The sequence below is a fragment of the Pseudorasbora parva genome, chromosome 17 (assembly GCF_024679245.1).
Source record: "Pseudorasbora parva isolate DD20220531a chromosome 17, ASM2467924v1, whole genome shotgun sequence".
Classification (NCBI taxonomy): Eukaryota; Metazoa; Chordata; class Actinopteri; order Cypriniformes; family Gobionidae; genus Pseudorasbora; species Pseudorasbora parva.
Window position 1 is genome coordinate 1,645,894 of NC_090188.1, and position 26,060 is coordinate 1,671,953.

At 42.2% G+C, this 26,060-nt stretch overlaps 1 protein-coding gene across 2 annotated transcripts in view; it reads left to right on the forward strand.

Annotated features, from left to right (window-relative positions):
• The first annotated feature begins 15,981 nt into the window (after nucleotides 1-15,981).
• The window catches only part of LOC137044895 (gamma-aminobutyric acid receptor subunit pi), a 126,657-nt gene continuing 116,578 nt past the window's right edge, over nucleotides 15,982-26,060 (forward strand). Inside the window, exon 1 of one of the 2 annotated variants that reach the window (XM_067421274.1) lies at nucleotides 15,982-16,315. The gene's annotated coding sequence lies outside the window, so the exon portion shown is untranslated. The remainder of the gene's footprint in view (nucleotides 16,316-26,060) is intronic. The other variant, XM_067421273.1, reaches the window with a different exon arrangement.

Below are 26,060 nucleotides of genomic sequence, written 5' to 3' on the forward strand. Positions count from 1 at the left end.
GTGTAAGATGAGTGATCTGGAGGAACATAAATACTCTTATCTCGCTGAAATCTTGACGGATTTACAAATGGGTTGGTTTCTTACAAACGTTATTAACATGGCTACACATCTGGATGCTTTAACACGTTGAAATGTATATATAAATTAATACATTTCTCATGTTGCCATTCGGAACACAGTTTTAGTAGCCTATATTTTGATTTAACATAAATACCTTTTTTATTGCACCTATCTGTTCAGTTCAATATTACTTTCATATTGAAGTCCATGGTTATAATTATTCATGAGTGTGAAGTCATAACTACATCTCTGACATTTATAACAAACAAAACAGTTTGAAAATCGTTTGAAAATTGAGCAAGTTATGCGTATTTAAAAGTACATGCACCATTAAAACACACTGTTACGAGTGAGCGAGCTGCCTGTGACAAGATGGCCGCCAGTTGCGGAGGGTGACCTCCATTGGCCAACAGCGTGCGCGAGACATCTAGCCTTTATTATGAATATCTATGGTCCTCACCCCAAGCAGATGACCTTCCATTGAGATTCTAAAGTGTGCATCTGATAAACACTTTTATATCCCATGAGGCCATGGGAGAGGATTTATGAATAGCAGTGAAGTGACAGTAACAAAATGGCGGATGTAGTTCGTCTCAATGCTGCACTTTATATCTCACTCCATACACGCAGATTCTGTAACCAAGAATATTAAACTACCTTTTATCTTTTCTCCTGAGATGTGTGGTGAATTGTCTCGCCCACAGTCAGAGGTGATAAGAACTGTTTGTTCCTTGCCGTCGCTCTCTTAATTTATTTGTCTCTTTGCAGTGCGTGAGGCCGTGGGACGATGAGCTCCAGTTCTGTGACAGAGAAGAAAACCTCTTCACCTCGAGGACTGAGATGGAGAACGAGAGCTTGGAAAACAAACACAGGGATAAAGGAGGATGCAGAAAGAGAGGGAAAAAAACTAATATTGGAGGAGAGAGAGAAACACAGATAAAGATCGAAAGAGGTGCAAGTGATTCGGAGAGGAAGATAAGAAACAGAGAGGTAGATATGGAGGATTAATCATCAATAAAAGAAGCCAGGGAGAAGAGAGCAAGAGAGATGGAGGAGATAGAATTGAAAACACACAGACAATAGAGAGTCTAGGAGCCAATTATGTGGCAAACACTCTCAGTGGAAAGTGGGTTTGCATTATGCATGCGGTGCAGCATTTCCATCAGGTTTTCTCAACCGTGCTTGTCGACGTGCGAGTCTACAATCTCAAGACAACAATTTCCTCATTTGATTAGAGATTAGAGAAGATTATATCATGCTTAATTTCTTTTGTGATTTGTATCAGTGTGAAACATACAGTGAGCATTGAGATACAGTGACTTTGAACATCCCAGATAACAGTGGACGTTCTCTCAAAGTTATGAATAAAAAAATGTTCTTCCAGTAACATTAATAGAAATCTTGTTCAAAGTTATCTGGGGTCTCATTTATAAAACTTAATCCAGAAAGTGTACGTACGTACAAAAGCTAGATTTTGCGTACGCACAAAAAAATTCTGATTTATAAAACCACGCAAGAACCTGCGCAAAAATCCCTTTATAAATCCCAGCCAGCAGAAGATTGTGTGTACGTGCATCTCCACCCGGTCTCCTCCCTAAAATCACCCTATATAGAGTGCCGAAGTCATGACGTCACTTTGTAGGCCAAAACGCGGAAGTGAGTTAGCATTTTAGCACTTCCGGTTCCCTCGCTCTAAAGTCTACGGGTTCCCTTTCAGTCGGTCACGTTCGACGTACGTCAGAACTGAACCGACGAATGGGATCTTACTTTAGAGACCAATCCTACTTCGAGCATCTAACAACGAGCCAATGAAATTTGGCATGCGATCACGCATTCCACGCTCCGCCCCGCAGCGCGGGTATAAATAGGAAGTGGAATGGTAGATCAGCGCTTTCTACTTCGGAGCCGAACAGTGCTTACTGTTTCCTGCGAAGAGTGTCTGACTATGAGTCAAAGAGTGTTGAGTGAGAGAGTCTGCCAGTGCGGGTGATACGGCGCGTCAGTGAGAGACCGTCTGATCAGTGATCAAGCGATCTAAAGGAGCTTGTTGGTTCGCTGAGCGTTTCCCATACAAACTGTTGGTTCGCTGAGCGTTTCCTATACAAACTGTTGGTTCGCTGGGCGTTACATACACATCACTGAGAGCTCACACAGGCTTGCAGAACGAACTGTGTGGAGCCGCGGTCATCTCCCTGAGTGCTTCAGCACACTAAAAGAGCAGCTTTCCATTCACAAAAGAGCAACACGGTTTGACCCTGCGTCTTTTTCAAGATGTCATTCAAACCGTGTATTCCTGGTATGCAACTGTTTCCTGTCCTCTTGACGGCCACGAGCGCATGTGAGATTGCGATCGTGGGTGATTCATGTTCTGGTAAAAGAACATGGTCACGTCGGCGCGTTGTTCGTCTCCCCCTTCTCATAAAGGGCTCGAGTGTTCAGCGCGCCGTGTGCCGTCGAGCGGCCGGCTGACAGCGGTGGTTGTCACGACAACCGGCGCGCGTCAGTCGGCGCTCTAGATGCGCGGTCGAGACTATGAAACCTCAGATGGGGTCGAGTCCCTTCGCCTATCCCCCGATCTAGTTCATTTCTAGTGTTACTGGAAAAGGGCTACTTTGGCTGATAAGCGCTGGTGGCCTGAGGATTACAGTGGGGATTCCCCGCCGGGTAAATCCCCTCGGGCCCCCACTCCTCTATCGCATCAAAAGCATGCTGAGACTCTGTTCGTGGGTGGTACGGATTCTCTCATGAGAACACGACCACGTCAGGGCATTGTTCGCCTTGCCTTCTTCATAGAGGCTTGAGCGCTCAGTGCGCTGTGTGCCGTTCTGACGGCCACGTTCACTGTCTCGCATGCCTGCTGGTAGTTGAAGGTGGAATCGCTGATCCTAAAGAGAAAAAGGGCTAGCGTTTCATTTTTGGCTCTGGCAGAGGACAGATGTCAATTGCTGCATCGGAGAGAGGGAAATATGGAGGGTCAAAAGGGCCAAAAATGAAAAAAAAAAAAAGTATCATTGTTTTCCCTCTCTCACTGCCCTCTGCCCTGCACGCACGAGGGTAGTCCCAGCCCAGGGGTTGTGCAGGAACTGCGTGCGGTGTTGGACCTCGCCCTATGGGCGACGAAAATCACTGCACGCTCCCTGGGTCAGGCGATGTCCACACTAGTGGTCCAGGAATAGGGGGCTAACCTGACAGATATGCGCAAGAAAAGCCTGTCTGTCGGGCTGGCCTCCTCGGCGGCACCATCGAGAACTTTGCCCAGCAGTTCTTGGTGGCCCAAGAGCAGACGGAGGCGTTGCACCAGGGTGCCGACGACCAGCTGCTCGGTCGTCGGTCGCAGCGCCTCTGCCGGCTCGTCGCCGAGGGCATCCCCTCCTGCGTCCGCCTCCACCCTGCTAGAGCCGAGCAGCAGCCTCCACTGGAGGAGCAGGGTGCCGGACGCGAGGGACGCCCAACCCGTCCAGGGCCCGCTAACCGGCAGGCAAGCGCAAGGGGACGCGGCCCTGAGACGGGCCGGCTAGGGAGAACAGGAGCTGCTCGGGGGAGACGATGTTCGCATCCCTCCCCCACCCCCCCGGAGGAGGACCGGGGGGCCCTGACTGGTTTCGGTTCTGCCACTGGCTCTCTGGAGTCCAGCGGTACCCACATTTAAGAGCAGTTTCCTCTCTCTCTGGGCCCCAAGGGGGTCAGGTTGGCAGTGTGCGACGCCCACGGGCCTTGTCACTCCTTTCCTACCCTCCCGTCGCCAGGGGGCAGCTGTGTGGGCCTCGAGGACGCCCCCGGGCCTTCTCACCCACACACTGCCTCTCTTGTGAGCACTCAGTCAACACTCCGGGCCGCCCACGGGCCTTCCGGGTCGGGGCTGAGTGCTTCACTTCCCTGCCTCCGGGCAGTGGACAGCAGAGTGGGCTCCGAGGACGCCCCCGGGCCTTCTCACCCACTCTCTGTCCAAACCAGGAGTGCTCAGGCAACACTACGGGCCGCCTCCGGGCCTCCCGAGTCGGGCCAGAGTACTCCGCTTCGCTGCCCCACCCCGGGCACGTCTGTGGTGCCGTTGGTCCCGCTTGTACGGTCTCTGGGGGCCTGGCTAGGTCTCCCTAGGCCGTCTCGCTGGCTCAGCCGTACCATCAGACTCGGCTACGCGATTCAGTTCGCACGCCGGCCACCCAAGTACAAGGGCATCCTCTTCACCTCCGTGCGAAGCAGCGATGCTCAAGTCTTGCGGTCAGAGATCGAGGTCCTACTGGCGAAGGACGCGATCGAGCCGGTTCCTCCAGCCGATATGAAGACGGGGTTTTACAGCCCCTACTTCATTGTGCCCAAGAAAGGGGGTGGGTTACGGCCAATCCTGGACCTGCGAGTTCTGAATCGGGCCCTGCACAAGCTCCCGTTCAGGATGTTGACGCAGAAACGCATTTTCCAATGCATCCGTCCCCAGGATTGGTTTGCAGCGATCGACCTGAAGGACGCGTACTTCCATGTGTCTATTCTCCCTCGACACAGACCGTTCCTACGCTTTGCGTTCGAGGGGAAAGCATATCAGTACAAGGTCCTGCCCTTCGGGCTGTCCCTGTCGCCCCGCGTCTTTACGAAGGTCGCGGAGGCAGCCATTGTTCCACTCAGAGAACGCGGCGTTCGGATTCTCAACTACCTCGACGATTGGCTGATCCTAGCCCAGTCGAAGGACCAGTTGTGCGAACACAGGGACCTGGTGCTCAGTCACCTCAGCCAGTTGGGCCTTCGGGTCAACCGAGAGAAGAGCAAACTCTGTCCCACACAGAGGATCTCTTATCTCGGTATGGAGCTGGACTCGGTCAACCGGACGGCGCGCCTCACAGAGGAGCGAGTCCAGTCGGTGTTGAACTGCTTGAATATGTTCAAGAGCAGGACAGCGGTCCCACTGAAATTCTTTCAGAGGCTCCTGGGGCATATGGCATCTGCAGCCGCGGTCACGCCGCTCGGATTGCTTCATATGAGACCGCTTCAACGCTGGCTCAATGGCCGAGTCCCGAGGTGGGCGTGGCAGAGCGGTCAGTACCGGGTCCCAGTGACTCCTTACTGCCGCCAAACCTTCAGCCCGTGGTCCAGCACTTCGTTTCTCCGGGCCGGGGTGCCCCTAGAACAAGTGTCCAGGCATGCTGTGCTATTCACGGATGCCTCCACCACGGGCTGGGGGGCCACGTACAACGGGCATGCAGTTGCTGGTCTGTGGACGGGGCCGCAATTGCATTGGCATATCAATTGCCTCGAGTTACTGGCAGTACATCTGGCACTCCGCCGCCTCAAGGGGCCGCTGCGTGGCAAGCATGTACTGGTCCGTACGGACAGCACCACGGCCGTTGCGTACATCAACCGTCAGGGTGGTCTACGCTCCCGTCGTCTGCTCCAACTCGCCCGCCACCTCCTCCTGTGGAGTCAGAAGCAGCTGAGGTCGCTTCGGGCCATTCATGTCCCTGGTGTGCTGAACCAGACAGCCGACGAGCTCTCTCGTCAGCCGACACCTCCGGGAGAGTGGCGACTCCACCCCCAGGCGGTCCAGCTGATATGGGACCAGTTCGGAGCCGCACAGGTCGACCTGTTTGCCTCTCCGGACTCGACCCATTGCCAGTGGTACTATTCCCTGACCGGGGGTACCCTCGGCACAGATGCACTGGCGCACAGCTGGCCCCGGGACCTACGCAAGTATGCGTTCCCCCCAGTGAGCCTTCTTGCACAGACTCTGTGCAAGGTCAGGGAGGACGAGGAGCAGGTCTTGTTAGTTGCGCCGTATTGGCCCAACCGGACCTGGTTCCCAGAACTCACACTCCTCGCGACAGCCCCTCCTTGGCCGATTCCCCTGAGGAAGGACCTTCTTCTCAGGGACGGGGCACGCTATGGCACCCGCGTCCAGACCTCTGGAATCTTCATGTCTGGTCCCTGGACGGGACGCGGAGGTTCTAGATGGACTACCACAAGCTGTCGTAGATACCATCGCTTCAGCTAGAGCCCCCTCTACGAGGCGCCTCTATGCTCTGAAGTGGAACCTGTTCGTTGAGTGGTGCGCTTCCCGCCGGGAAGACCCCCGAAGGTGTTCGATCAGTGTCGTGCTTTCCTTCCTGCAAGATGGGTTGGAGAGAAGGCTGTCTCCCTCCACCCTCAAGGTATATGCTGCAGCAATAGCAGCGTACCATGATGTAGTAGAAGGTAAGTCCGTGGGGAAGCACGACCTAATCGTCAGGTTCCTCAGAGGTGCGAGGAGACTAAATCCTCCTCGTCCATCCTCGATACCCTCTTGGGACTTAGCTCTAGTGCTCCGAGCACTTCAGAGCCCTCCCTTCGAGCCCTTGGCGTCTTGTGAGTTGGAAATCTTGTCAATGAAGACAGTGCTCCTGGCGGCATTGGCCTCGATCAAGAGGGTAGGGGACCTGCATGCACTTTCGGTCAACGAATCGTGCCTAGAGTTCGGGCCAGGTAACTCTCACGTCGTCCTGAGACCCCGGCCCGGATATGTGCCCAAGGTTCCTACCACTCCCTTCCGGGATCAGGTGGTGAACCTGCAAGCGCTGCCTTCGGAGGAGGCAGACCCAGCCCTGGCTTTGCTGTGTCCGGTCCGCGCTCTTCGCGCTTACGTTGACCGGACCCAAAGCCTTCGGACCTCAGAGCAACTCTTCGTCTGTTACGGAGGCCAGCAGAAGGGAAAGGCTGTCTCCAAGCAGAGGTTAGCCCACTGGATAGTGGATGCTATAGTCTTGGCCTACCAGTCCCAAGACGTGCCTTGCCCGTTCGGTGTAAGAGCTCACTCCACTCGGAGTGTTGCTTCTTCCTGGGCGCTGGCTCAAGGCGCCTCGCTGACAGACATATGTAGAGCTGCGGGCTGGGCGACACCTAACACGTTTGCTAGATTCTATAGCTTACGTGTAGAGCCGGTATCTTCCCACATCCTCGCCCCCAGTGGCCAGGAGCGCTAAGTGCCCGTTCTAAGTGTCGGCTTGCGAAACGCCACTCCCGCCCTCTGGGCCGGATACGTGCGTCTATTGTCTCCAGTTGTGTTCCCCGGGAAACCGGCTAACCCTGTCGAGCTCCTCCGTCACCCCTCCGGTGTCAGACGTTGCGGACCGTCTGACGCCAGGCCTGCACCCGTATGCTTGTGAAACGTGGCTGTAGGCTGGGTTCCATATGTAGCGGTTCCCTCACGGCAACCCCATATGTGTATTCTTCCACGGTACCAGCTACCCTTCGGGCTAGCCCCGTGTCTTTCCCTCGACGGAGCCCGCTCTGTCGTCTCTGGGCGTGTTCTTTCCCCCCTTCAATCAGGCTGGAACCACCCCAGAGACTGCCATATGTTGCACTACCCTGCCAGGTTAGTCCTTATGTGTATTCTGCCACCTCTCCTTCCTGAAGGACGTGGCCCCGCAGCGTACCCTCTCTCTCAAGAACGAGGTAGGCACGCTTTCCCAGCGTTATCCAATAGTCATTCTGAGTGGGTCTTGCAGAAACAGCAGTGACTGTACTCCCTGCTTGGAGCCCTGACTTCCGTACCACACTAGACGGTCCAGTGCGCTCAAGCAGGACGCTGGAAGGGCCAGCATCCTGGCGTTTTCCATAGGGATCCCATTCGTCGGTTCAGTTCTGACGTACGTCGAACGTGACCGACTGAAAGGGAACGTCTCGGTTACGTATGTAACCCTCGTTCCCTGAAGGAGGGAACGGAGACGTACGTCCCGTCGCCAGATGCTGTGCTTCCGCTGGGAGTCCGGTCACCTTTCGGCTCCTCAGCAGAAAAAGCGCTGATCTACCATTCCACTTCCTATTTATACCCGCGCTGCGGGGCGGAGCGTGGAATGCGTGATCGCATGCCAAATTTCATTGGCTCGTTGTTAGATGCTCGAAGTAGGATTGGTCTCTAAAGTAAGATCCCATTCGTCGGTTCAGTTCTGACGTACGTCTCCGTTCCCTCCTTCAGGGAACGAGGGTTACATACGTAACCGAGACGTTTTTGCTAAATCACCTGAAATAAGGTCTGTGGTTAACAAAGCCTCTAAATATTTTCACGTTTTGATCTATGACATAAAACACTCGTTCTAACCTGCTTGTGATTTTTTTAAACTTTATTGTGTCTTAAAAACGGCGGCTGCTAACAAGTTGCTAAAAGGGACTACATCCTTTGGCCGGGACTTTAGACGTCATCGTGACAAACGGGAAATCTCACCGGCCCGCGTTTCAGTCACTCTTGAATTCTGTAAGTAAATGTTTAATAAAAATAAAAACTAGCCTGCGTTTCAGCCTCACGTTCTTAGAAGTTTACCTTCCTGTTAATATACATAAAGTTATATATTTAGTCCTTTTAAATAGTAGTGTTTCCAAATATTGCTGTACACAGAAATGTGTGATAGGTAAGCGATTACCAGTTCTTCATTTCTGAGGAGAGACTGTAGTGTTTGGTTTTGTCCCGAGATGGAAGCACAAGTCGTCGAATGAAAGCTGCGCTGTTCTACATGTCCAGATTTATAGTGCTTCTCTCCTCGATTATGATCAATTGTCTGAGGAAAAGGACATACGATTGTAAATTGATTCGGCTAAGTTATAGCTTACGTCGTGAGTGCTTCTGAGGTGGTAAAAACATGTTTTTTTTCTTTCTGGCGAATTAGCAAACATACAATCAAACATAATACAGTGAAAGATGATCTTTAAAGTCTATTTGGGGCACGGTGATCAGGCATAATAGCCTAATCTTAATCACAAAGACAATAATATTAAGGTTCATATAAACTAACAAAATTATAAACGAATAAATAAAACATTAACAAACAAGAAAACAAATCTCAGAGAGGCACGCATGAACTCAATTAGTTTCTAACATTTTTGGAAAAAACGAATGGTCAATATTTATCATGAAAAAGTGGATGTGTTCACACACAGCGCAGATCATAATGAGCAAACGTGTTTTTTAAATAAAGTTTGAGGAAGCTTGATGATGACGTAGATCCGCGACTGTGTGCTGTAGTCCGTTTATAGCCTACCGTTAGCATTTTATATCTGACGGCTTTATTTAGGCTTCAAACGGTGTACATTTTGGATTCACTTGCAAAGATTATCTTAATAGACAAAACGTGTAAGGGTCATAACTCTTTGTTGAACACAGATCTTATTTTTTGCGATTGTCCAAAAGTCTATGGGGAAAATGCAACGGCTTTTGATCGAGGGAACCCATGCGCCGCTAATTTCCGGGTTGGCCTACAAAGTGACGTCATGACTTCGGCACTCTATGGAGTTTACAACACCTAGTTTTACTATGCATAACCTCATCTGCATATCATTTACATGCATATTACACTGTAAACCCAAATAAGTTACCAGAACTAAAAAAATTGAGGCAATTGATTGACTAACTTTGATTAACTTAAAAGTCACAATTTTCTAGAACTTAAAGGGTCATGAAACCCCAAAACACTTTTTTTGAGATGTAAACAGATATGTATAGGCTGCACATCATTGAAAACACTAAGGGTACTCATTAATGGTATTCATATGTGAAAATAGTTATTTTTGCATTTTTCAGAGCGATTTCTGTCTTCCGGTTTGAAAAGCTTAGTCGGAGCAACGCCACAAATGCTGACGTCAGCGCAGGCTTTCGTTCATTGTATCAACTCAAATTTTAAATTTCAATAAACTCAAAATTTTAAGGCAACCAGGTTACTAACTTTAAGTTAAACCAACAAAAAACAACCATTCTTTTTTACAGTGTACTTAATCTATTTACTTAATTTGAACGTTCGGGTTTACAGTGCACCACTACCATGTTTAACACTGTCAAAGACATTAAAAATATTAATATACAAGACACTATAAATGCATTTTTGCCTTACACAGTACATTGCTGACAATCATATCCTTTTTATGTTTTAGAATAAATATATCAAAATATCCATAAAAACAAAATTGAATAAAATACTTCTCAGATATTTTTTTAATAAAGTTTATTCATTCATTTCCATGGCCAAAATGTTATTTTAATTCAAAATATTTTGTTAATTTTAAAACTCTCAACTCAAAAACATTAATGCAGTTTAGCTAATAATTTGAGGATGTTTAGGCTATTTTAATTTAAAAAGATAGGCCTACTTATAAGCCTGCACAGTTTAAGATATTTTATATTTAGTCCGAGAGCGTATGCAAGTGTATGCACACTATACTGTCCATGTCCAGAAAGGGAATAAAAACATCATCACAGTAGTCCATATGAGACATCAGTGGGTTAATTAGAGTCTCTTGAAGCATCAGAAATACATTTGGGTCCAAAAATAACAAAAACTACGACTTTATTCAGCATTGGCTTCAAACGGTTATGAATCAGTGTATTGATTCATGATTCGGATCATGTGTCAAACTGCTGAAATCACATTTGCGATTCGAAGATTCATTTAAATGAATCTTTATCTGAGGATTGAACACAAACGCGGAAGAGAAGCCAATGCTGAATAAAGTCGTAGTTTTTGTTATTTTTGGACCCAAATGTATTTCTGATGCTTCAAGAGACTCTAATTAACCCACTGATGTCTCATATGGACTACTGTGATGATGTTTTTATTCCCTTTCTGGACATGGACAGTATAGTGTGCATACACTTCCATACGCTCTCGGACTAAATATAAAATATCTTAAACTGTGTGTGAAGATGAACGGAGGTCTTACGGGTGTGGAGCGACATTAGGGAGAGGAGTTAATGACAGACATTTCATTTTCGGGTGAACTACCCCTTTTTAAAATCCTAACAATAACAATAGGGTTTCATTGCTACACGCTAATACGTTTGATCAATGCTTATTAGGTGTTTTTATTCATTTGCTACATGAAATTGTATTATTACATATCATCATGATGACATTAACACTCCTTGCATATTCAAAGGATTGTGAAAACGTTTCCTAAATTACAGCTTTTCCTTGAGTTTTGCTTGATTGCAGCCAGATATGAACATCTATAGAAGGTCAGCCATCAGCTCTTGATTTCACCAGCTTCTACTCCACCAATAAACTCAGATGCATAATTCAACGCTGCTAGATTTAGACATTAGGTCTGTAGACCGCCGCTGCTGGTTGTTGTGGATTTGGTGTGATGTGGAATACATGAAACTCTTGTCACAGCAGAGGCAGATGGAGGGCAGAAGCTTCATTTTCTGCCTTTCCTCCCAATTTTTCTTTTGGCAGCATCTGAGCAAAGATCTCAAGTGTCTTTGATGTCTAATGCATAGGGATGCCTTGTGCCTGGGGATAAAGAGCACTAGTGTGTCGAGAGTGTGGGGGATACAGTCCAAATTAGTGCGTGGGACTGGATCGGATGTGATGTGTTTATCTGTGACAAAGGAATCTTCATATTCGTACAGTGTGTGGACTAAAGCTAAAGGATCCATTAAAGGGATACTCCACCACTTTTTCATATTAAACTACAACCTGACCTCACAGAATTCTGTGAAATGAACACGGACCCTTAACTCAAAAACCTGTGGTAATTTCACACTATAAAAAATGCTGGGTTAAAAACAACCCAAGTTGGGCTGAAAATGGACAAACCCAGAAATTGGGTTTTTTGAACCCATTGAATGGACCCATTTAAACAACCAAATTTCTGGGTTTGTCCATTTTCAACCCAACTTGGGTTGTTTTTAACCCAGCATTTTTTAGAGTGTTCACGGAATCGCTGAAAATTCCGTGATGGGTCCTCGGAAGTGATGCCAATGTAAGTCAATGACGATGTTTCTGATGTTTTAAAAAAAACAACAAGTTGGGTTGAAAATGGACAAACCCAGAAATCGGGTTGTTTGAATGGGTCCATATTTGACCCAACATTGGGTTAAAACAACCCAGCATTTTTTTAGAGTGTATGGAGATGCTGAGTTGTTTTAACCCAATGTTGGGTCAAATATGTACTAATCACAAATATGTGTTGCCAATGTAAGTCAATGACAAGCAGCATCCGTGGTCCACACACGGATTCCCTGTTCCAAAAACTTTCAAATTCGTCTGTTTGATTCAATCAGCATAATTTTATTTACAAACTTCTAAAAAATGCTGGGTTAAAAACAACCCAAGTTGGGTTGAAAATGGACAAACCCAGAAATTGGGTTGTTTGAATGGTTCCATATTTGACCCAACATTGGGTTAAAACAACCCAGCATTTTTTAGAGTATACACTCTAAAAAAATGCTGGGTTGTTTTAACCCAATGTTGGGTCAAATATGTACTAACCCAGCAATTGGGTTGTTTTAATCCTGCGGTTGAGGTAAATATTTGCTTAAGACAACCCAATTGATGGGTTAAAACAACCCAACTTCTGGGTTAGTCCATATTTGACCCAACATTGGGTTGTTTTTACTCAGAACTTTTTAGAGTGTACCCATTTGTGTATTATAAAAAACAGGATATAACAGGCAGAAGTGTTCCGAGGACAAACGATTGATTTGTGTGAAGAAAATCCCCAAAAGCGATCAGAAACGTCAAATCCATCCGCCAACGATTAATACATTTCAAATATTGCTGCCGGAAGAAACGTCAGGTCAGCTTTGACAGCATTGGCTGTCGTGTGTCTCGTGACCGATCCCGCCATTACGTCAGCTTTGATTGTAAAATGCCATTGGCTCTCGTGTCTCGTGACCGATCGCGTCATGCTGATGAGTCGTGTGTATCATTTAAATGAGAAATATGAATGAGTGCGTGTGTGGAGCGCGATCATCATTTCAATGATTAAAACATTAAGATCAACTCTGTTCTTCACATGAAGATATCGTATGACTTCAGAAGGCTTGTAATGCAATATGAGTTAATGCTTCTATACTGTTTCTGGTCCGTTTTGGCAAAAAATAACTGATTTATTTGCCTGTTGTGTGTTTTATATTGTTTAGATGTGGGTAGGTTTATGGTAGGAGTGGAGTTAGTTGCTCCGAAATATAAAAGTAGGCTATAAATATTCATAAAATCATATCTACTTTTACAAATGCAAATAATCTGTGTTGGGAATCCGCGTGGACCACGGATGCTGCTCGTCATTAGGCGCGTTTACATGGAGCACTGTAATTGGTTTAAAAGTCCAATCCAAAAGAAAATACTCCATATAAACACCTCAATCGGAATAAAAATTCCCAAACCGAATGAAATTGTAATCGGTTTGAGATGGGTGGGATAACCTTTTTCATGAACCGATCAAACAAAAAATGTAACCTGACCCGATTACTTTTGAGTGATCCTCCCTCAAATCACTCATTTCCATCAATAGGAGGAAGGATTTTTCAGTCGGGACTTTTTACTGCATCAAGTCGAAGTACTCTCAGAAGTGCTATTCCGCTATTCATTATAGTTCTCCTTTTTAACCCGCTTAGAAAAGCGCCACGTTTTATTTTGTGTCACCATACTTGGTCGTTCAGCTATTCATGTGACTATTTAAATAGGGAAAACGTGGAGGAGTTTGGTCTCTTCTAACTTGATCTGTGTTTGGTACCATAGTGAATGAACTGGGCTTAGTGGGCTAAGCTAAATGCTATTTAAATGTCAGAGCGATTAAGTGCACACACTGAGACGAGAGAAGGATGTATCAACTCTTTTTAGTTAAGGGAATAACTTAGTGGTGGAGTATCCCTTTAAATATGGCACAGGGACCATCAGCTTTGACCCTCTTGCATAAATACTATTTAAAACCCCCGGATCCAATTTTCCAATTCAAAATAGTCATTGTGCCTATTTTACAGATGAAAAGTGCCATAAATATACATAAAACAAATGTTAAACGTGATCTAAGTGCAATGTGAAACAAATGTTTTTATCCAAAAGTGACTTCTCAAGCCCCTTTCACACTGCACGTCGGACCCGCAATATTCCCGGAGCATTGCCGGGTCTCCTTCTGTGTGAAATCAACCACGTCCCGGAATTGATTACCGAATTCGACCCGGGTCGGGGACCTAGTAATATTGCGGGATTCGACCCGGGACGAGCGCTGTGTGAACAAAAGCCGAAACTAATGCCGCAACGTGTGCGTAGTTATCGTGCGACTCCTAGAGCTTGTTTCTTCAATAACACACCCCTGCAGTGCCAGAAGAGCTCGTCGGTGTTTTAAACGCAGAGAGTGTTCGTATACAAAAGAAACTAAAATTAAACAAGCAGAAATGAGCGCAAACTGGACACAAGTCGAGACCACGGAGCTCCTTACACTCTAAAAAATGCTGGGTTAAAAACAACCCAAGTTGGGTTGAAAATGCACCGACCCAACAATTGAGTTGTTTTAACCCAATGGTTGAGTTGTTTTAACCCAATGGTTGAGTTGTTTTAACCCAGTGGTTGGGTTAAATGTTGCTTAAGACAACCCAATTGCTGGGTAAGAACAACTCAACCATTGGGTTAAAACAACCCAATTGTTGGGTCGGTGCATTTTCAACCCAACTTGGGTTGTTTTTAACCCAGCAATTTTTAGAGTGTACTTTCCGCGCTGAAGCTGAGATCGCTCGCCGTTATACGTCACATCCGGATGTCACGTGTCAACTCGACCCGGGACCGTTACGGGTTGTGTGTGAAAGCGCACATATTACGGTATTTCCCTGGCAGTGTGAATGGACCAAATCTAGCGGCCCGGGAACAAATGCCGGGTCGCATTATCCGTGTATTTGCTGGAATCGCAGTGTGAAAGGGGCTTCAGTTCATTCTCTGGGAATCAAACCCACGACCTTGGTGATACTGTTTGAATACAGAACTTTTAGGTGTTCAAAAAACTAATTTTGAGAGCTGACGTGTGGCACATCAACAGAACTGGCAACTAGCTTCACTCCTGTCAACCTTTATATATTTATACAGAGGGTTTTTGAACACGTTCAGGTGATGAAAGCATCTCAAAATACTAAACTATACTAACAATTACAAAGCTGCCATTTAGCTACTATATGGTTATTTTACACGTTGTTACAAGAGCTAGTGTAAAGCCCATTTCTGCCACATCAGATGACAAATCATGCTACTGTAAATCATAACTATGACATAATAAAGTTATGACTTTAAAAGAAACTGCAAAATTATGACTTAAAAAGTCCAAATTACAACATAAAATGTCCAAGTTATAACATACTGTTATGACAGGCATAGAAAGTCATAATTTTAATCTTATAATGACATCAATTTGATTTTTTTTAATCATAATTTCAACATTTCATGCCATAGTATATCATAATTTATCTTTTTATGTCATAATTATGACTTTGTATGTGTCATCACTTTGATTTTAGATCATCATTTCAACATTTCATGTCATAGTATGCCATAATTTATATTTTTATGTCATAATTATGACTTTGTATGTCATCACTTTGATTTTACATCCTAATTTCAACATTTCATGTCATAGTATGCCATAATTTATATTTTTATGTCATAATTATGACTTTGTATGTGTCATCACTTTGATTTTACATCCTAATTTCAACATTTCATGTTATTGTATTTCATAATTTTGATTTTTATGTCATATTTATGACTTTGTATGTCATCACTTTGATTTTAGATCCTTATTTCAACATTTAATGTCATAGTATGCCATAATTTATATTGTTATGTCATATTTGTTACTTTGTATGTGTCATCACTTTGATTTAATTTCATAATTTCAATATTTCATGTCATAGCATGTCATAATTTATAGTTTTCTGTCATTAGTTTGACTTTGTGTTATCTCTTTGATTTTACATCATAATTTGTATATAATATTTATGACTTTGTGTGTGTTTTCACTTTGATTTCATATCATCATTTCAACATTTCATGTCATAGTATGTCATATTTGAGCTTTTTACATAATAACTATGGATTTTTATGTAGTAATTTTGGCACAAATGTGCTTCCATAACTGAAGGCTGGTTAAATCGGTTACCTGTGAATGTGATCACAGACAGTATCCGCACTAGCTGTAGTCACTCACCCTTGATAGTAAACACGGTTGTCAATCACAAACACGGAGTGAATGAGCGAGCCTGAGCCTCTTGTGAGAAGAAAAGGCGGGAGGCGCGTGATTGGCGCGCAAACACTCCCAGTCAGTCAGAGCGCGCGAGTGGGAGTCAGTTCAGTTGCTCTCTCGCGCATCTTCTTCACGGACGTTGGGATCTCTTAACGCGCGTCCATAAACTGGAGTAAAATACTGCTTATAACTACTTTTATTTGGATATCAAGTGAAGATCAATGTCTCCGTGGACTCCGCTGGTCAGATCATCCTGATATCTCTGAGAAATGCCCGCGTACACGCAACGCCACAGGTAAGGCAGATCTGACTGGATTTCTGGCGTGTCCGGTAAACTCGACGGTAATGCAGTTCAAATAAGGTTTTGAATTATTGCGTTTTCAATCAGGGTTAGCGAATTAAATGTTATTAAGTTAGGTTAAATGTAAAAATTATATGGTTTTGTGAACTCTTAATATAATGTCTTGTTAACAGTGTTGGATAAGACAATAATTAAAGCCATGGGAAATTGGGAATCATCGTAAATCCTAGTTTCCTAGTAAAAAAAAAAAAATAGGAAGCCCTCTCAAGTCAATTTGAATGCGATGAACTCGTAATACCGACTTCAGAAGTGGGGAATAGGAAACGTCCGTTATCACTTGAGCAGAACTTAGCTGACGTTTCTGTTGAACTCGACGGTTGGTCGTTTTACGCAGTTCAAATTAGCGCGTTTTAAATAATAATTTGCAAATTAAATGTTATTAAGTTAGGTTAAATGTAAAAAGGATGAAATATATGTTTTTTTAACTCTAAAAATAATGTCTTGTTTAATGTATGTTGGATAAGACTACAAAAATGAATGCCATGGAAAAATTGGGAATTATTGTAAATCCTAGTTTCCTAGTTTTAAAAAAATAGGAAGCCCTCTCAAGTCAATTTGAACGCGATGAGCGATGAAGTGGGGAATAGGAAACGTCCGATATCACTTAAGCAGAACTTGGAGCTGACGTTTCTATTGAACTCGATGGTTGGTCGTGTTACGCTGTTCAAATTAGCTTTGAGATTAGTGTGTTTTTAATCAGAATTAGCGAATTAAATGTTATTAAGTTAGGTTAAATGAAAAAATTATGAAATATATGGTTTTGTGAACTCTTAAAATAATGTCTTGTTCCGTATTACTGTAAGACTACAAAATGCCATGGGAAATTGGGAATTATCGTAAATCCTAGTTTCCTAGTTAAAAAAAAATAGGTTGCTATCTCAAGTCAAAATTTAAACGCGATGAGCGATGAGCTCGTAATACCGACTTCAGAAGTGGGAAATAGGAAACGTCTGATATCACTTGAGCAGAACTTAGCTGACGTTTCTGTTGAACTCGACGGTTGGTCGTTTTACGCAGTTCAAATTAGCGCGTTTTAAATAATAATTTGCAAATTAAATGTTATTAAGTTAGGTTAAATGTAAAAAGGATGAAATATATGTTTTTTTAACTCTAAAAATAATGTCTTGTTTAATGTATGTTGGATAAGACTACAAAAATGAATGCCATGGAAAAATTGGGAATTATTGTAAATCCTAGTTTCCTAGTTTTAAAAAAATAGGAAGCCCTCTCAAGTCAATTTGAACGCGATGAGCGATGAAGTGGGGAATAGGAAACGTCCGATATCACTTAAGCAGAACTTGGAGCTGACGTTTCTATTGAACTCGATGGTTGGTCGTGTTACGCTGTTCAAATTAGCTTTGAGATTAGTGTGTTTTTAATCAGAATTAGCGAATTAAATGTTATTAAGTTAGGTTAAATGAAAAAATTATGAAATATATGGTTTTGTGAACTCTTAAAATAATGTCTTGTTCCGTATTACTGTAAGACTACAAAATGCCATGGGAAATTGGGAATTATCGTAAATCCTAGTTTCCTAGTTAAAAAAAAATAGGTTGCTATCTCAAGTCAAAATTTAAACGCGATGAGCGATGAGCTCGTAATACCGACTTCAGAAGTGGGAAATAGGAAACGTCTGATATCACTTGAGCAGAACTTGGAGCTGACGTTTCTGTTAAACTCGACGGTTGGTTGTGTGTTATGCAGTTGAAATCAGCTTTAACATTAGTGTGTTTTTTAATCAGAATTAGCTAACAAAATGTTACTAAGTTTGGTAAATGTAAAAAAATATTAAATTTTTTTTTTTGTGAACTTGAAATAATGACTTGTAAAGTGTACATGTTGGATAAGCCTTCAATAATTAATGCTGCAGAATTATCACAATTAACTTACTGGTTTTCTAGTTAAGAAATAGGGCATGAACAAGGCTCAAGTCCAAATTTAAATGCAACGATAACGACTTAAGAAGTGGGAAATTTTCGAAATCACGCGAGCAGTTCGATCCAAGTATCGCGCGGTTATCTCTTTCGGACTGAATAAATGTAATGAGCAGAGCAAAATATGTTTGTTGTTGAATGTCATATAGTGTCAATATGTCTGTCACGTGTTCTTAAGAAGCGGAATGAATGTCCTTCATGGGGGGGGGTTAAGTGGTTTGATTGGCAGTAATTGGCAAATTCACTTTATTGGCTGTGATTGGTCGTCTTTAATTACTATCTTTAAGTGCATTTCATATTATTATAATTGCACTGTAAACAGTGCAAATATATTCAGGGATAATGCTTTTTGGCACAGTTAAAAAAAATGAAATATGGAATATGGCATCATCTCATAATCACATGGTTTGTATGCATTAGTATGTGTTACAGCTGTGGATAAGATGTAATATAGCATTGCGCTGTGTTACAGTCATACGGCAGTATGTGGTGATGTCGGTCCCAAAGTTGTTCTCAAATCAATCCTGACATGCAGAGCAAATGTAGGAGTGGGAATAAATGGGATTAACATAAATGAGTTGTGGGGAACATCGTCTCACCTTATCATAAATTCCAGAACTAGGATTTTCAGGGTGTCACTTTCCCCTTCGCATCCTGAGAGATTGCCCGGTGTGAGGATGCAGAGGTTGATCACGCACAAAAATGACTGAGTTCTCATATTGGAGCCGGATTTACTTCTGATAAAGTGGGAAACCCTAAAATATATAGAGCGCGTTAGAATCAGGACAGTGAGATATACATTTATATTTAGGGGTGTTTGCCATGTCAACTTTTGCGGGTAATATACAGTGCAACTATTAAACTTTTGTAGTTTTGAAGGGTAGTTCACCCAGAAATGAAATGTCTGTCATTAACTCCTCTCCCTAATGTCGCTCCACACCCGTAAGACCTCCGTTCATCTTCACACACAGTTTAAGATATTTTATATTTAGTCCGAGAGCGTATGCAAGTGTATGCACACTATACTGTCCATGTCCAGAAAGGGAATAAAAACATCATCACAGTAGTCCATATGAGACATCAGTGGGTTAATTAGAGTCTCTTGAAGCATCCAAAATACATTTGGGTCCAAAAATAACAAAAACTACGACTTTATTCAGCATTGGCTTCTCTTCCGCGTTTGTGTTCAATCCTCAGATAATGATGATTATGAATCAATACGCTCATTAATGAGATACATTTCATTTTTGGGTGAACTAACCCTTTAAGAGTTTATACTTTAAAAAACACTGGGTTAAAAACAACCCAATTGGGTTGTTCCCCCCCCCCCCAGTGATAAAGATTCTCTATAACTAGACTGTAATGTATTATGGATTGTGTTGACATCTGATGAGAGTTTATTAAATGAAAGTGAGGAGATGGGGTGGTGGAGGGATGCTAAAATAAAAATGGTCCAACGAGAGAAGGTAAATCTGTTGTATATGCACACCTCTTATCGTTGATTAGATTGATTAGCTTACCATGCTCCACTTGTGTTTAATTAGGTTTTTATATCTGCCGTGCTCCACTTGTTAATTAGGTTTAATTAGCTGACGGCTCCATTGTATGGTTTAATTTAATGTGCTCCTCCCGAAATTAGTTAATAAAACTTCACAAAAACTATGCTCTTGTCTTCATAAATGATTGTAGAGCCGCTGTAGTGACAGGGCTCTACATAACGCCCATTTTGGGCGCATTTATGCCTAAAAATTACTGCGTGCGACTGTGAAAAAATATTTAGGCGCACCGGTGCGAGTGACCCGATCGATTCTCATGAATGGATGTGTTCAATCGGAATAAAAACTAAAACACTGAGTGAATCAACACTGAGAAACTGTTAGGCTATGTTTCCTACTGCAATCAACTGCTTTGCATGCCTTCATTCAGCAGAAGAAGTGCAAAAACGTGTGCGACGGACTACACTCTTAGAAGAAAAGGTTCTATAGGCGCTACGTATTTGGAACCCCTAAAAGGTTACACTGCAAAAAATGCATTTCTTACTCAGTATTTTTGTCTTGTTTCTAGTCCAAACATCTAAAAAATTCTTAAAACAAGAATTATTTACTAGACAAGCAAAAGTAATTGTCTTGTTTTGGGAAAATAAATAAAGAGTTTTTGCTTAAAATAAGCTGGCAGATTATTTTGCTTATTTTATTTTTCCCAAAACAAGACAATAATTTTTACTTGTCTAGTAATTGTTTCTTAATGTAACAATTATTAGATATTTAGACTAGAAACAAGACAAAAATACTAAATAAGAAACAAAAATGTTTTCGTGCCAAAAGGGTTTTTTTTAGCATAAAAGGTTCTTTGGAGTATACTCAACTATACTTCTAACCTTTTAGGGGTTCCAAATATGTAGCGCCAATAGAACCTTTTCTTCTAAGAGTGTAGGCAGCACTTCGAACAACGATTGTTTACAACGATTGAAGTGAAACGTGTGTGACGACGCAGCCATGCGCACTTTACCAGACGCCTCGCGCTGTTTATTTACAGCCAAATCAAAATTAACTACCACAGGAGATACCACATTTGGATTATCATAAAGAAGCCCAGAAATTAGCGGATGCTTGGGGCATAAATGCCATCAAACAATAATGTATTAATACATTTAAAAAGCCCTTGAGTTAATCTTTATCACATTAGTATTTTTTTTTAAACAGCATGTGTGATTCACACTGTGAATCACACATGCTGTTTAAAAAAAATACTAAATGTATATAATGAGCGAGTATATCATGAAGATTTTTTCCAAACCGGGTTTTTGTCTCATTCTGAATCATTGTACACACAAAATAAATTATTCCCGCTGCGGATTAGCACAATATCTGCGTGACTCACCACAAACAGAGAAGTAGATCCGGTAGCAATGTTCTCCCGCGAGACGCATGCGGTTCTGTTTATGAAGCGCCAGAGCGCCAAAAGTTACAGCTTGCTAAAGCTCCGAGTATTGGCATGATTGCATGTGTGATACTGATCTCGTACAACAATCTAATAGACAAGTTGATATTAAGTAACAAACGTTTTAGCCACATTATTGTCTATTTGTAAAAATCAAAGCCACACCAGAACTGATTCGCATCTCCAAGCGATTCGATTCAAATTAATCTTGTGTTTTGAACTATTGACTGAATGACTTGCCGCCACCTACTGGCGGTTTTTATTTTCATATTTATACTTTGCATGGACTTTTTTATTTAAAATATTAAACTTTTAAAGTTTAATTTATACATATTTCTAAATTCAAAAACGTATATGTAAAACATTCATTCAACATTAACTCATGCATTAAATGCATAGGTGTTTGATTGTATGAAGTCCAGTTCTGCTTTGTGTGTGTGTGTGTGTGTGTGTGTGTGTGTGTGTGTGTGTGTGTGATGGGTAGGTTTAGGGGCAGTGTAAGGGGATAGAAAATACGGTTTGTACAGTATAAAAACCATTACGCCTATGGAGAGTCCCTGTAAACCACATAGACCAACGTGTGTGTGTGTGTGTGTGTGTGTGTGTGTGTGTGTATTTGTGCTGTACTCTCAGAAGTTAATGATAATATTATGTCAGAATTATGTTGAATTTAAGAAATTGACAGATGATGCATACATTTAATAAGATTAGAAAACATTGCTCTTATAATGGTAAAAAGGACCCTGGACATTAAAGGACAAATATCGTCCTGTAATAGGAAAGTTATAATTGGAATGTGTTTGATCGATTAGAACGTGCTCCTAAATTTTTGACTGTGCTCCTCAAGAAAAAAGTTAGCGTAGAGCCGCTGTAGTGAGATGGGCTTTGTAACGACGTCTTTAGTGCCTTTATGGGTCTTGAGAGAGGAAATGACATTGGTGTCAATGAAGGCCTTTCTGAGCCATCGGATTTCAACACTAATATCTTCATCTGTGTGTGAAGATGAGCGGAGGTCTGACGACATGAGGAATTAATGACAGAATTTACATTTTTGGGTGAACTAACCCTTTAATGCAAGAACACTGTCTCCTCAACAACGCACAATTTAAGTAATTATGGATGTCTGGAGCACAAACCCTAAGTAATCGTTTATTTTATTTTAATTAATTAATTAATTTGTTTATTTAGCAGGCACAATGCATACAGACATAGCTACAATACAAGTACTGCAAATGATGCGCAGCATATAGAGTTTATAGCTAATGCTAATTCTCAACTCCTGTCCCGGGTTGGGCTTTTCCAAATAATTTCAAAACCATATACATATGTCATGCATATAAATACTAGGGCTGTACTAGAATAATCGAATATTCGAATATTCGTTCGGTGAGGTGGCATTCGATTTTCAGTTTTGAGATTCGAATATTCGTTTGTTTTTTTTCAACACGTGACTTCCGTTGCGGACTCACTCACTCATGCTTGAAATAATAATAATAAATTAAAAAAAAACACCGCAACATGCTTTCAATAAAAGCATCGCGCATTTTAAAGATTTAAATTAACAAAAAGTCAGAATAAGACAAAATAAATCCCTTATATAGAATAAAACTAATTGTAATAGATATTACATTTTGTGTCATTTTAAAAACAATTCATTTATTCTTATTCAACTGTTTATAAGCATGCTACCGTGTTCTTTATTTATTACAGTTCATTGAAATCACTGTGTGTTACTAATTTAATTTCTGTTTTGGGATTCATTTGTTTTAAAGAAAGGTTCGTTATTAATACCTTATTAAAGTTCTTGCTCTCAACAGACTTTGTGTTTTGTATCACTTGTGCACTGTCCGTTTTCGGAGCATAAACCTGCCCGTGTAATGCGTACCGGAAACTGTTCTATTTAAAAGATTATTAAATGTTTATTAATATTTAAAGAATGTGTGCCACCTGATCATATTGCACCAAATGCAACACTGCACTCCACTGGGTCTGCCGCAACACATTTACGATGCCGAAGAGTGAAACGTGAAGTCGTGAAAGATGATACAAATGCTAACCGACACTATTATTATATATTTAGCCCCACCCACCGAAGCTTCGAATATTCGATATTGATTGCCACCTAAGCTTCGAAGCTCAAAAAATGGCATTCGAAACAGCCCTAATAAATACAAGCATAAAAGAGAGAGAGAGAGAGAGAGAGAGAGAGAGAGAGAGGATATTTAAAAATAGTTACAGTTTTGGTTTGTCTTCAGCCATAACTTAAGCCTAGATGTGAACTTTTTGAAGTCAGATATTATCTTAATGTCCAGTGGTAATGAATTCCATAGCTTACAGCTCTTGACAGAAAAAGCTGACTGAGCAACAGTATGGTATTACGCAGTTATAGTTTGAAGTACTTCTAGTAACTCTTTTGCTGTTCTGTATCTTTACAAATTTGCTAAGTGGCTCAGGTGCTAAATTATGAATACATTTAAAAATTAATAAAAAAAACCTCAAATCATAATTAATAATAATTTCACTAATAAGCAGGCTTCATTACAAGTGACATAAATAAATGTTGGAAAGTATGTGTAAACATTAAACTAAACCTCCAGTAGGTGGCAGCAGGTGACCGTCTTAATGAGCGAGTCACTGAGTCGTTCATTCAAACGATTCGATTCAGTAACACTTGTTGCTATGAGTGAGACGCGTTACGGGTCTGCTGTGAACGATTTTCACTGCTGAAATAGAACAAAAACACTTAATATTGCATCTAAAATGTAAGTGACTATGTAAATGTTAATTAGTTGTTTATGGAACTGTCATATGAAATCAGTGTCATTTTCAGTCTTGATGGTATTCAGTGTTGTAATTTCTCCTTGAGAGGCTGCACAAGCGTCAGGCCATCCTTAAAAATATTCTTGTTTGCCGTAACCCGACCGACCCTGTCAATTTAGGGCCGACTCAATTTTTTATTTTTTTTTCCTTTTAGTCCGACCGACTTGCCGGTTGTAAATTGGCTTTAAGACCGACCAATTTCTTTTTTTACTTTTCAAACAACTAATACAACAGTAATAAAATAATATGAATTATATTTTAGTAAGTATTATAAATGTATAAATTGCCTGGGCCATACAAACGAAGGCTACGTTCTTTCGTTTATAGAAAAACCCGTGACGTCATCTATGTTTACACTAGTGCTGCAACGACGCGTCGACGTCATCGATGACGTCGACTACGGAAATACGTCGACGTTCGTGAAATGCGTCGACGCGTCGTGTCAGACGTTCATCTCGCGTAATGTTGGCTTCTGCTCCTGGTTCTATCACAAAAACCTAAAAAAGCATATTCGTTTAGCTGCATTTCCTTAAGTTCTCTCTCCGCCCTTTTGCGCGTCTCTTACTCACTCACACACACGCGTTGCATTCGACTGTAAAACAAGTTTTATTGCATTTTGGCGCATTTAGTGTGACAGCTTTTAAAACCAGAGCAGTTGAATAACAGAGTTGCGACACGCCTTCATCACGCGGCAGCGCGCGGTCACGGCGCTCATATAATTCTAAACAAACCAGCGCGGTGTCAATCAATACAGACCAGTGTTTCCCAACCGGGATCCCGAGCAAAAGTTGCGGGGACGCACTTACACTTCGGTTCATCTCGCATCTGATGACGCATCTTTTAATATGGGTTGTAACTTGAAAATAATGCTGTATGTATGTTTCTGTCGATGGATACACGTGCTGACTCCTCACTACAACAACAGCGATAATAAAAGAAAAACGTGGGCAAAACGGTCTCTCTTTGTAAACTTTATAAAACGCATGCGAGTGCTGCTGTACGTCCGAATATGAGCAGTCATTTTCACCGTCATCACCCCCGTGTAGCCAGGAGACTCGAATGAGAAGATCTGTCTCTGCACTCGTTCCAAAGCGCGCAAATATTGAGTTATCTTTCAAATCCTGTGCTTAAACGGACAAACTCACAAAAAGTATGTCAAAATGTCAGAGCCTACTCTATGCCTTAAGTGAACTTTATACAGAAAATACGACGACTATCCGTGGGTCTTAAAGGGGCAGTAGCCTTCACTGCTTTCTGTTTAATGTCAAACAAAAGATAAAGACATCACTCACTGCTCCTGACTGAATAGCTTTTGTAAGTTTAATAAGGATTATTTTTTTAATTTTAAACAGTTAAATGTGTGGTTATTTTACTTTTGATTACTTCATTCCATTTCTCTACCTAAAAACTAATGTTAGACCTACCTGAAAATCCTGAAAAGCATTGTTTATTTTATTCTCATCTTTGCTCAATAGTATTTATTTGTGCTGCTGCTTCTATTTAAGTTATCTGCTCTTATTTTCTTTATTTTCATTTGACAGTAGTCCTTTTCCCCTGAACATAGCAAATACCGAACTGTACTGAAACGTGAACCTAAAACCGTGATACAAAGTGAACCGTGAGCAGTCTGTACTGTTACACCTCTAGCGTAACTTATGTGAGGGGGTGCCACAGAATTTTGACAAATTTCAAAGGGTAAAAAAATTAATCGTTAGATTAGTCGACTAATCGAAAAAATAATCGTTAGATTAGTCGACAGAAAAAATAATCGTTAGTTGCAGCTCTAGTTTACACTATGGTTAACGGATGTCACACTATGGCCTGCACGTGCGTTCGTTTCGGCTCGGCTCGGCTCATACTCTCATTCACTGTAACGTTAGACTATTAAAGCCCTGTCGGAGATTTCGCCGTGTGACAGGAGTCAGGACCATGGACACGTTACACACACCGGGCAAGTGCACTGCAGAAGGGAGGGCTTAGTTTGA